This window comes from Sapajus apella, unplaced genomic scaffold (genome assembly GCF_009761245.1).
Source record: "Sapajus apella isolate SASKATOON/1434 unplaced genomic scaffold, GSC_monkey_1.0 scaffold52, whole genome shotgun sequence".
NCBI lineage: Eukaryota > Metazoa > Chordata > Mammalia > Primates > Cebidae > Sapajus > Sapajus apella.
In genome coordinates this window covers 11,185,560-11,198,916 of record NW_022436992.1, presented here as the reverse complement: position 1 = coordinate 11,198,916, position 13,357 = coordinate 11,185,560, and the positions used below count along the sequence as shown (strand labels likewise).

Below are 13,357 nucleotides of genomic sequence, written 5' to 3'. Positions count from 1 at the left end.
ACCCCGGCTGCAAAGGGCAATAGGAAGGGAGTCTTTTGCTGGACCTTTGCTGACACTTTGCTTTTTGTTGTTATTTGTTTTTTGTTTTTGTTTTTGTTTTTCTTTTTTGAGACAGAGTTTCACTCTTGTCACCCAGGCTAGATTGCAGTGGCGTGATCTCAGCTCACTGCAACCTCCTCCTCTCGGGTTCAAGTGATTCTTCTGTCTCAGCCCCCTGAGTAGCTGGGATTATAGGTGCCCGCCACCATGCCTGGCTAATTTTTGTATTTTTAGTAGAGACAGGGTTTCACCATGTTGGTCAGGCTGATCTCCAACTCCTGACCTCAGGTGATCCACCTGCCTCAACTTCCCAAAGTGCTGGGATTACAGGCGTGAACCATCGCGCCCAGCCTTCATTGACACTTTGAACGAAATTGGTATTCTGCCAGGGAGGATGAGGGGGAACGGAAATCGTGTAGGCAATGGCAGCGTTTGCTAGTGTATAACACTTTAAACGAGCAAAAAAATATATATATATATATATATATATATACACAAGGTCTTGCTCTGTCGCTCAGGCTATAGTGCAGTGGTGCAATCACAGATCACTGCAGCTCGGTCTCCAGAGGCTGAGGTCCCCCACCTCAGCCTCTCAAGAAGATGAGACCACAGGTGCTTGCCACCACCACCCCTGCTGATTTTAATATTTTTGGTAGAGATGGGTCTCTATATGTTGCCCAGGCTGGTCTTGAACTCCTGGACTGAAACAATCCTCCCGCCTTGGCCTCCAAAGTGCTGGGATTATAGGCATCAGCAACCACTCCTGGCTTTGCAGGCAGGACTTTTTGATAAAGGAGGCATATTTTAGGAAGAATTGATAGGACTTTGTAGCTATTTGATTATAAGAAAGAAAGGAGAGGAGGCAAAGGCTTTACTAGTATTTGAGGCCCAGGAGGCTAAGGGACTAGCTGTGAAAGTTAGGACAAGAGCTTGCTGGTGAGAAGTTGAGTTTGGGTATTGCATTTGTGGCTGGCTTGTTTCCCCAGCTGTACATCAACTGCTTGAGGGCAGGGCTGCCTCTGCCTGTCAGGGTCTCCCATCATGCCTAGAACAGCTCTCAGGCCAACTGGCAAACTCATTTCACCTCAGATTAGGGAACCAGGACTCAGAGAGGTCCAGCGAATTACTTGCCAACACACAGCTAGAAAGGGAACGGTCTGAGGATTTGAACCCAGACCCCATGACTGCAAAACCCAGGTTTCCCCCCAGCCCTACCCTATCTCGGTCTCCAGGCTCTCAATGCAGGGCCACCTACCCGTCTCGGGGCCAGGTCAGGCACTACTCCCCCGTCTCAGCAGGCCCCCTCTCTCCTAACCACTGTAGACCTTGGTCTTATGGGTGAAGACCACACTGATGGAGGGGAAAAGGTCTTGAAAGATGACTCATGTCCATCTTTATTGTGGGAAACTTGGTGAGACCAAATATTGCAGTGAGTGCTTGCCTGGGGTGTTGAGGGGTACGTGACAAAGCTCATGTAGTTAGTCCCAAGCCTCCACCAGGCCTCTGGGGTCCCATGTGATAAGCAGCTGGGGTAAGTTTTACTCAATTCCCACCCACGATACCCCAGGAACTAGCCCATTGCAAGTCAAGCCCAAGCCTCCAATGAATTCCTAAGTAAAATATTGCCTTCTATATCGTCTTCTTTTTGTTTGTTTGTTTGTTTGTTTTGTTTTGTTTTGAGGCCGAGTCTGGCTCTGTCGCCCAGCCTGGAGTGCAGTGGCACAATCTCGGTTCACTGCAACCTCCACCACTTGGGTCCAAACGATTCTCCTGCCTCAGCCTCCCGAGTAGCTGGGACTACAGGCATGGGTCACCATGCCCGGCTAATTTTTTTTGTATTTTTAGTAGAGACGGGTTTCACCACGTTGACCAGGCTGGTCTCGAACTCCTGATCTCAAATGATCTGCCTGCCTCGGCCTCCCAAAGTGCTGGGATTACAGGCATGAGTCATCATGCCTGGCCTCCTTCTGTATCTTCTTTAGAAAATCTTTACTTACACTAAAATCATGAAAATACCCTCTTGTGTTTTTAAACATAAGAGGGTATTTTCACTTTTACATTTAGGTCTATAACTAATAGACCCAAACGATAATTTTAATTTTTACATTTAGGTCTATGACTCATCTCAAGTTAATGTATTGTGTGAGCTGGGTTGAAGTTCTGTTTTTTCATATCAATTTCTTGAAAAGTTTTTTCCTTTCCCATTGAATTGGTTTGGCACCTTGGTTGAATATCAATTGACTGTGAGTCTGTTTGTTGACTACTGCAAGAATATAATAATAATAATAATAAAGCAATCTAATTTTTTAAATGGGCAAAATATTTGAACAGGTAATTCGCAAAAGAAGATAAGAATGACCAAAACATTTGAAAACCTGCTCAACATCGTAAATCACATAGAAACTTTTTTTTTTTGACTTGGAGTCTCACTCCATGTCACCTGGCCAAGAAATTCTTTTTTTTTTTTTTTTTTTTGAGACGGAGTCTTGCTCTGTGACCAGGCTGGAGTGCAGTGGGGCAATCTCGGCTCACTGCAACCTCTGCCTCCTGGGTTTAAGCGATTCTTCCACCTTGACCTCCTGAGTAGCTGGGACCACAGGCGCGTGCCACCACACCCAGCTAATTTTTGTATTTTTAATACAGACGGGGTTTCACTTTGTTGGTCAGGATGGTCTCCATCTCTTGACCTCGTGATCTGCCCACTTTGGCTTCCCAAAGTGCTGGGATTACAGGCATGAGCCACCACACCCGGCCAAGAAATTCTGTATTAAAACTATACTGAGATGGTGGCATCAACATGGCCAAAATTAAAAAGACAGAAAACCCAAATGCTGATGTGTATGTGGAAGAATTGGTACTCTTAAGCATTGTTGGTGGGAATATAAAACACTGTAATAAGCCGGGCACGGTGGCTCATGCCTGTAATCCCAGCACTTAGGGAGGCCGAGGCAGGTGGAGCACAAGGTCAGGAGTTCGAGATCAGCCTGGCCAACAAGGCAAAACCTTGTCTCTACTAAAAATACAAAAATTAGCTGGGTATGGTGGTGGGCACCTGTAGTCCCAGCTACTCAGGGGCTGAGACAGGAGAATCCCTTGAACCCAGGAGGCAGAGGTTGCAGTGAGCTGAGATCACGCCATTGCACTCCAGCCTGGGTGACAGAGGGAGACTCTAACTCAAAAAAAAAAAAAAATACTATAAAAACTGAAAACTGGATTGACAGTTTTTCAGAAAGTTGAGCATACAACTGCCCTTCTACGTATTTACCCAAACCAAATGCAAACACCTCTACATACACAGACTTATGCAAGAATGTTCACAGACGTGTCACCCAGCAATCCCACTCCTAGGTATACACCCAAAAGAAATAAAAGAAGGTTGAAACAGATACTTGTACATCAATGTTCATATAAGCATTATTCACAATAGCCAAAAGACGGAAAGAGCCCAGGTGTCCATTGACAAATAAATGGATAAACAAGCCGGGCACAGTGGCTCACATCTATAATCCCAGCACTTTGGGAGGCCAAGGAGGGAAGATGGCTTGAGGCTAGGAGTTTGAGGCCAGCCTGAGCAACATAGTAGATCACAGCTCTACAGAAAAATTTAGAATTAGCTTGGCATCGTGGCATGTGCCTGTGGTCTCAGCTACTCTGGAGGCTGAGGTGAGAGGATCGCTTGAGCCCAGGAGGTTGAGGCTGCAGTGAGCCAAGATCATGCCACTGCCCTCCAGCCTGGGCAACAGAGTGAGAGCCTGTCTCTAAGAAAAATAAAAATTAAAAACTTTAAAAATGACTAAACGAAATGCACTGTACATATGCAATGGTATATGATTCAGCCAAAAAAAGAAACACAGTTCCGGTACATGCTACAACATGAATGACCTGCAAATAATTATGCCAAGTGAAAGCCAAACACAAAAGTATAAACATTGTATGATTCCACATAAAATTTCCAGGACAAGCAAATCCACAGGGACAGAAAGTAAATGAGGTTACCAGAGGCTGGAAGGAGTGGGAAATGAGGGACTTAGTGCCTAACCGTTATCAACTTTCCATTGGGGATGATGAGATTGGTTTTGGAAATAGATGGTTGCAAATAGATGACTGCACAACTGTGTGAATGTAATTAATGCCACTAGATTGTACACTTAACATGGTTATAATGGCTAATTTTGTTATTTTAAAATTAATATCATTTTTAATTGACAAATCATAATTTTATATATTTATGGAGCACAATGTGATGTTTTGATATACGTATACTACTGGGAACGATTAAATAAGGTAATTAACATAACTATCACCTCCCTTATCATTTTTTGTGTTACACATTTTATATTATATGTATTTTACCACAATAGAAAAAAAGTGTTTTAAAAGATTGTTCATGTATTGTTAGGTGTATGCACCTAAAGTAAAATAAATAGATACAATAAATAAATATATAAAAATAAAAGATTGCTAAAAGAAAATGAAAAAAGAAAGAATAAATAAATAAATAAAAGATTGCTCGCAGAAGCTTCTTCATAAGTGCCAAAAATGAGACATAACCCAAATGTTCATCAACAGGGTGAAGAAATTAAGGTAGAGCCATACAATATAATACCACTTGGCAATAAAAAGGAATGAACTACTAATACATGCAACAAAATGAATAAATCTTAAAAAAAATACGGAGGAAAAATAAGCCAGACATGAAAGATGACATTCTGTATGATTCCATGTGTATGAAGTTCTTGAACAAGCAAAATTCGTGTATGGCAAAAGACATCAGAGAAATGGTAGGAGGTAGGAGGAGGATGTGAGGATTATTGGGATTGCACAAGGGGGATTTTCTTAGGTAGTGAAAATGTTCTGTATCTTAATTAGCTTGTGAATTGCATGAGTGTATGCATCTATCAAAACTCCTCAAACTGGACACTTAAGATATAAGCATTTCACTATATGTAAATTATATCTCAATTTTTTATTTTTCAGAAAAATCTTTTTTTTTTTTCAGATGGGCAGCTCTTGTTGCCCAGGCTGGAGTGCAATGGCATGATCTCAGCTCACTGCAACCTCTGCCTCCTGGGTTCAAGTGGTTCTCCTGCCTCAGCCTCCTGAGTAGCTGGGATTACAGGCATGTGCCACCACATCGGGTACAATTCTATCTAACTGACCTGAATATCTAGTGTTCTATTAACACCACATTATTTAATCCTGCAGTTTTCTTTTTCATATTTTCCTTTGAAATTACTTTACTTTTAAATTGTACTTTGGGTAATATTGTATATACTATAATACTTTATATGCTAAAAGCATATACAAGGTATAATACTTACATAGTAAATATTAAATATATACTACATGCTAAATATATTTTAGAAATTATTTTGACCAATAAGATATCAGATTGTAATTTTCACTTTAAATTTTGTTATAACTAAAAATTACTATGGAAAAAATTCACTTCTTTTTAGTCACTCTTTCAGCCATGATCATAATATAACTTTTGGGTTTTTTTGGCAGGTCTGGCTGTGTCGCCCAGGCTAGAGTGCAGTGGTGTGGGTAGTGCAATCTCGGCTCACTGCAGCTTCCACCTCCCGGGTTCAAGTGATTCACCTGCCTCAGCTTCCTGAGTAGCTGGGATTACAAGCACCCACCACCACGCCTGGCTAATTTTTGTGTTTTTCGTAGAGATGGGTTTTCACCATGTTGGCCAGGCTGATCTTGAACTCCTGGCCTCAAGAGATCCTCCGGCCTCGGCCTCCCAAAATGCTGGGATTACAGGCGCGAGCCACCATGCCCAGCAGATCATAATATGACTTTCTATTTTTTTTCCAAGTCATCTTTTTTCTCTCTCAATAGAGTTTTAGGAAGAATTCTCCAGTGCAGGGGAGCTGAGCATCAGCCAACCTGGGACCCCGACTGTTGTGCTCTTGGGTGGCCAGGAAGGTGACGCAGGGGACCTATCCCCTCACTGGAGGTGGCAGGGTTGCCGGGGAACAAGACTGCAGAGGGATGCCCAGCCAGAAGCAGATCCCTCACCTGCTTTCTCTCCAACTTGTACAAATGACTCAGAGCTTATTCAAGTGACATTTTGATATAACAAAATAAAATGCCAGGGACTCAAAATGAGATAATTAAAGGCAGCAAAAGAGAAATCAAATACGGAGACAATCAGCCAAGAAAGACCCATGGGAGAAAGCAGATGATGGAATATAAAGCGAAGCAGCACTTTATGGTATGTATTCCACCAGACTTTCTGAAATTTAAAAAAATCATGGCCCTTTCTTTAGAGAACTGGTCTTCTCAGCACTGGTCACAGCAAACAAGCAGTCCCTAGATGTTAACTGTCTGATTGCACTTGGGAAAATATTATTAAATAGCTTTGCCCTAAAAATGAGAAGAAAATACACCTATCAAATTTCATGGAATATTTTTACATTTCGCCAGCATCCATTCATCTTTCACTTTTGGTAAATACTTCCATTATCTCCGATTTCAGCAATTCTGTACTTTCAGGCACTGGATTTACTAACTACCACATCTGCCTATTTACTCAAATTATTTCCTTTACTTAATAGCGTTTTGCATTATCCAGTTTTCCTGATAGTTTGTATAGATGATTGCCTGATTTTCTCAAAAACCACCAAGCTTCCCTTAAGCGCCAAAATTATTTTTATTTCTTTGCAGTAATTTCAGTTTAGATTTCAGTCCTGGCTTACGTTTTGGGAGACCCAGCTATTTACCAAAGCCTGAAGGCACAGAATGTTTATTCTTGTTAATGTCCTTTCTACATCAGCATTCAGAGTTAGTGGCTATCACTTTTCGTGATGATTTTATTTATGGATTTCTAATGTCTTTGTAACATGATTTTAGGGTAATTTTCTTTTTTTTTTTTTTTTTTTTTAGATGAAGTTTCGCTCTTGTTACCCAGGCTGGAGTGCAATGGCGCGATCTTGGCTCACTGCAACCTCCTCCGCCTCCTGGGTTCAGGCAATTCTCCGGCCTCAGCCTCCTGAGTAGCTGGGATTACAGGCACGCGCCACCATGCCCAGCTGATTTTTTGTATTTTTAGTAGAGATGGGGTTTCACCATGTTGACCAGGATGGTCTCGATCTCTTGACCTCGTGATCCACCCACCTTGGCCTCCCAAAGTGCTGGGATTACAGGCGTGAGCCACCGCGCCTGGCTAGGGTAACATTCTATATGAATGAGACTATCCTATATCGTCTTCCTTTTTCATCCCATTCCAGATATACTGTGAGCTCTAAAAAAATGACACGTGCCCAAATTTACTGTTTTCTTAAGGTATAGATTTCAGCATTGAGATGAATTCCCTGGCTGTACTTTGTCAATAGTTTTCTCATCAGTACAGTTCATTGGCTTAATCATCACAAGCTTGATTTAGGAGACGTCGAATTATCTGTGGATCCATTTGTCAACTGGAAATGCTGCTTCCTTCCACGTACAACATATAATATTGAAAATTTGCTCAATAAGACCCTGTTAATATGTTGCCATGTTAAAATTAATTAAAATTTACAACTACAATAAGAATCATAATTTTATGATAGGAAAAGAATGACTTGGGATATATAAAAAAAACGAGCTGAAGCCTGAGGCAATGGCACGCACCTGTAGTCCCAGCTTCTCGGGAAGCCCTGGAGCTTAAGAGCAGCCTGGGCCACATAATGAGACCCAATCTCAAAAAAAAAAAAAAAAGAAAAGAAAGAAAGAAAGAAATGGTCTAAACCCTTTCCCCTCTAACTTTCACACCTCTTCAGAATGTATCGTGTGAGGCTATGTTATCATTTATTAAACAGTATTTTATTTTAAAAACAAAGTAACTCCAGCCAGTCATGGTGACTCATCCCTTTAATTCCAGCACTTAGGGAGGCTGAAGTGGGAGGATCACTCAAACCCTGAAGTTTGAGATCAGTCTGCACAACATAGTGAGGCCCCATATCAAAAAAATTTTTTTAATCTAAAGAATAACTTGGGCCAGGTGCAGTGGCTCACACCTGTAAGCCCAGCACCTCGATCACTTGAGGTCAGTAGTTCGAGACCAGCCTGATCAACATGGTGAAACCCCATCTTTACTAAAATACAAAATTAGCCAGGTGTGGTGGCGCATGCCTGTAATCGCAGCTCCACAGGAAGCTGAGGCAGGAGAATTGCTTGAACCCAGGAGGCAGAGGTTTCAGGGATCTGAGATCACGCCATTGCACTCCAGCCTGGGCAACAAGAGCAAAACTCCATTTCAAAAAATAAAATAAAACAACTTCAAGAACATTTGTTATGCCTGTTCAGGAACATTGCATATTATAAATATTAATTTGCTATGTAAATATAAAATTTACTACCAACTTTAAGGTATAAACTTAAATGAACATTTTAATCAAAATGAAAAACAAAAACAACTCCTCAGAAGCAGCTTGCCACCCAAAATATAAACATGAGTGAGAAAAGCAACACAAAGAAAAAAGCCTTGGGCAACTCTCTGATCCTCCATTTTACCTTCCTTCCAGCCGGACTCTCTTAGGCTAAGAAATCACTTCCACGGCCCTTGACTCTATTAATTTTCTATTATTGTCATAGCAATTATCACAAACCTAATGTTTAAAATAACACCCGTGTATATCTGACAGCTCTGTCAGTCAGAAGACTGGGTGTGCTCAACTGGTTCTCATAAGGCCAAAGACAAGGCATGGGCTGGCCAGGCCCTAACCTGGAGGATCTGGGAAGAATCTGTGTCCAGGCTCACGCCACATTGTTGGCAGAGCTCAATGCCATGTGGTTGCAGAACTGAGGTCCCCTCTTCCATGCTGGCTGTCATTGAAGGATCATTCTCAGCTCTAAAGGCTGCTGGTGTCCCCTGGCTCATGGCCCTGTCCATCCCTTCGAAGCCAGTGATGGTGAGGTAAATCCTTCTCAGGTTTCCAGTCTCTCTGAAACCTCCTCTGCCTCATCTTCCTGTCCCCCATTCCACTACACACACACACACACACACACTCACAAACACGCACACACATACATAGGTACACACCCACACACACATAGACACACACATACATAGACACACACTCCATAGGCACACACACATATAAACACACTCACACACTCACATAGATACACATATACACACTCTCTCACATAGACACACACACGCTCTCTCTCACTCACGTAGACACACAAGCCATTACCTCCTCTGTCTTCTGCTTGGATTCCCAGTCCTTCAGCACCTGCAGCTAGAGAGCCCCTTCTTTGCTTTCTCATCCATGCATTTATGATGAAAATTTGTGGATTATATTTACCAACAGTGTAAGGAAATATTTCATGTATTTTTGACATTTTTATGTACTTATGAAAAACGTGAGGAAAAAGAAAATAAGCCCCCACTAGTTCATAGCCTCTCTCCTCAGAGGAAACACTGTTAAAACTTTCTTTTTTTGTATCTTTCCATACAAGCATGTGTATGTATGTTGCTCCATTTTAAACTGCACAATGTAAAACATATTCAGAAACGTGCACAAGGCCGGGCGTGGTGGCTCACACCTGTAATCCCAGCACTTTGGGAGGCCAAGATGGACAGATCACGATGTCAGGAGTTCGAAACCAGCCTGGCCAACATGGTGAAACCCTGTCTTTACTAAAAATACAAAAATTAGCCAGGCATGGTGGCGCACACCTGTAGTCCCAGCTACTCAGGAGGCTGAGGTAGGAGAATCTCTTGAACCTGGGAGATGGAGGTTGCAGTGAGCTGAGATAGCACCACTGCACTCCAGCCTGGATGACAGAGCAAGACTTTATCTCAAAAAAAAAAAAAAAGAAAAGAAAAGAAACATGCACAAAACAAAATGTACAGCTCAACAGTTTATTATCAAGCACACTTCCATGTTAACCACCCAGGTCAAGAACTCTGCCAGCTGCCCGTAAGTCCCATCATCGTCCCTCCCAGAGACCACCCCGTCCTCCTCCCCTAGGGAGGACTTCATGATAGTTGTGTTCTTGCTTTTCTTTATAGTTTTACCACCTGAGCACATACTCTTAAACACTATAGCTCTGTTTTCTCTCGTTTGTTTGTTTGTTTAAGCTGGAGTTTTTCTCTTGTTGCCCAGGCTGGAGTACAATGGCTCAATCTCAGCTCATTGCAACCTCCACCGCAGGTTCAAGCAATTCTCTTGCCTCAAGACTCCGGAGTAACTGGGATTACAGGTGCCCACCACCAGGCCCACCTAATTTTTGTATTTTTAGTATAGTTGGAGTTTCACCATGTTGGTCAGGCTGGTCTTGAACTCCTGACTTCAGGTGATCCACCCGCCTCGGCCTACCAAAGTGCTGGGATTACAGGTGTGAGCCACCGTGCCTGGCCTGTTTTCTCTGTTTTTGAAGTGCATATAAATGGAACCATACAGAATGATTGTCACATCTGAGTTCTTTTGATCAGCATGCATGTGTGAGATGGTTCATGTTGTCACATCTTTGAGCAATTTGGCCCTTTATACTGCTAAGCAGTATTCCAATGTATGGCTATTCCATTGTCTTGTCCATGGTTATCAGTCTTGACATACTGTTATTCACCTTCCTTGTTTCCAACTTTATTGAGATATAATTAAGGTACACTCACATGCACATATTTAAACGGTACCACTTTACCAGTTCTGACACAAGTACACACCCATAAAGCCATCATAGCAGTCAAGACAATGAACACATCCAACGGCCCTAAAAGTGTCCTTGTGCCCCTTTGAATAGATGGATTAATAAGTGGATGGATGAATAACTGAATGGACAGATAGATGAAGTCAGTCTGCAAGGAAGAAACAGGAAAGAAAATCTAGATGATGATGAGTGAAGGGATGGATGAATGGAAACAGCCCCTACAGGCCATAGCTTTTGTTCATCATTTTGGATACACCTTCCTGGTTGCCCTTCATTTTATTTATTTAATCTTTTTTTTTTTTTTTTTTTGAGACAGATTCTCGCTCTGTCACCCAGGGTGAAGTGCAGTGATCTCAGCTCACTGCAACCTCCACCTCCCTAGTTCAAGCAAATCTCCTCCCTCAGCCTCCTGAGCAATGGAATTACAGGCATGTGCCACCACACCCAGCTAATTTTTGTATTTTTAGTAGAGATGGGGTTTCACCATGTTGGCCAGGCTGGTCTTGAACTCTTGACTTCAAGTGATCTGCCCGCCTCAGCCTCCCAAAGTGCTGGGATTACAGGCATGAGCCACCGTGCCTGGCCTGGATGCCCTTTAAAATGGATGTTACAAAGACAGTTCATGTATCAGCTGACTCTAAGGGCCCATTCTGGGCCCAGGCACCCTACTCACCATGGAAGCTTGCTGGATTATTAAGAAATGACAGGCCAGCCAGGCTTTATGTCTTGAACAGAAGCTCCTGAATGCAGCACTATGGCAAACTAAAAATAGATCAAAGTGTGAGGATTGACTTATTAAAGTAAAAATTGAATATATTTCAGGCATACAACATGATATTTTGGCAAACATATACATAGTGAAGTATTAGTGGAAATATATATAGCCATATGGACAACAGTATAAAGGTTCCTCAACAAATTAAAAGTATAATTACCATATGATCTAGCAATCCCTCTTCTAAGTATGTACTCAAAAGAAATGAGGCTGGGCACAACAGCTCACATCTGTAATCCCAGCACTTTGGGAGACCAGGGCAGGAGAATCACTTGAGGCCAGGAGTTCAAGACCAGCCTGGACAACATAGCAAGACCTCCATCTCTACCAAAAAAAAAAACTCTCCTACGCCAGACGTGGTGGCTCACACCTGTAATCCCAGGACTTTGAGAAGCTGAAGCGGTTGGATCACAAGGTGAGGAGTTCGAGTACAGCCTGACCAACATAATGAAACATTGTCTCTACTAAAAATACAAAAATTAGCCTGGCGTGGTGGCACATACATGTAATCCCAGCTATTCATGAGGCTGAGGCAGAAGAATCACCTGAACCAGGGAGGCAGAGATTGCAGTGAGCCAAGATGGCACCACTGCACTCCCCGGCCGACATAACCAGACCCTGTCTCAAAAAACAAAAAAACCACTTCTGACATGGCCACCACCATTTGTATGTGGCTTCAGACTATGACACAAAGGAAATGTTAGTAGTTTCCCAGGGAGGTCAGCAGAGCTCATCTGAACTGTCCATAACTCATCTCTCAAGTTCCTAGGCTGCAAGAGAGGCTCAGTCTTCACCAGACCTCTGCTCTCAGAAACTAACCCTTTACATCACCCTTTCTCCCTCATGCACAGGCCCTCTACCACATAACTTCTCAAAACTCTCCTACCCCAGCACCTCCCCTACATGGGTCCCTTTTTTGGGGAAGCTCCAAAGTCACTGGCAACTTCCATGTCTGACTTTCACGGTTGATGACAGCTTGGATCCAGAGGCCTTGGAACCACGGTTCATATAAGCCCACTCTGAACCCTCACCTGGCTTCGCGCCTTACCACCTGCCTTCCCCACCCTCCCACCTATCAGCTTCCATCCCAGAGTGACTCACATGCTCTGGCCTCCCCTGCAGCCTCACTTGGCTGCTGGCTTCTGTCGCTGGGTATCCTGGTGCCTGACCTTTACCACGCCCCTGTCCTGGTGTTTGACTCATATCTGATGTGAAAGGAGGGGACACCCTGCTCTCAGATCCAGAATTCCATTCCCCAGACTGACCCTCCATCTTCTGGGGTTCCTGCTGATCCACACCAGCCCCTCCTCCTCACAACCAAAACAGGAGAAAATCTACGCTAACATGAATTGTTTTCTGATAACTTCTTGTTTGCTAGTATATTTGACTGGGAAAGGAAGATTTTTTTTTCTTTTGGCTTAGTTTTTTCTTTGGCTTAATTTTTTTCAGAGACAATGAGTAATGACCACATGTAATTCTACCAAGAAATACCATTATCAACAAGGTGATATACATTCTGCCAGTCTTTCTCCGGTGTTTCATTTTTTTGTCTGTTTTTTTTTTCTTTTTCATTATTAACCTAAGTTTCCTGAGGCATACTGACCTATGCGTCAATTTCAAGTAGTGACATTTACCCTTATTTTACTGTCTCTTACTTTGTGGGCCATTGCAGTACTGTACATCCCCAACAAATCTCCCTTCAATTATGTCTGCAACTGATTAGCCAAATCAGGCCAGTGGTACTGTGGCAGTGCCCAACCCCACCATCTGGATAGGCACCAGCCTCTTTCCCAGGATAATTGGTCCCTAGGGTGCTGTTCTCTCTGCACTGCCACCAGGACCTGCTGGATGTGGCCATCTTTGCCAGGGAGGCAGAGCTGGGCTGTGTCCCCTGGC

At 42.9% G+C, this 13,357-nt stretch overlaps 1 pseudogene; it reads left to right on the top strand.

The window, feature by feature from the left end:
• The first annotated feature begins 6,301 nt into the window (after positions 1-6,301).
• LOC116526956 lies at positions 6,302-6,878 on the top strand (annotated as a pseudogene).
• Positions 6,879-13,357: the final 6,479 nt, after the last annotated feature.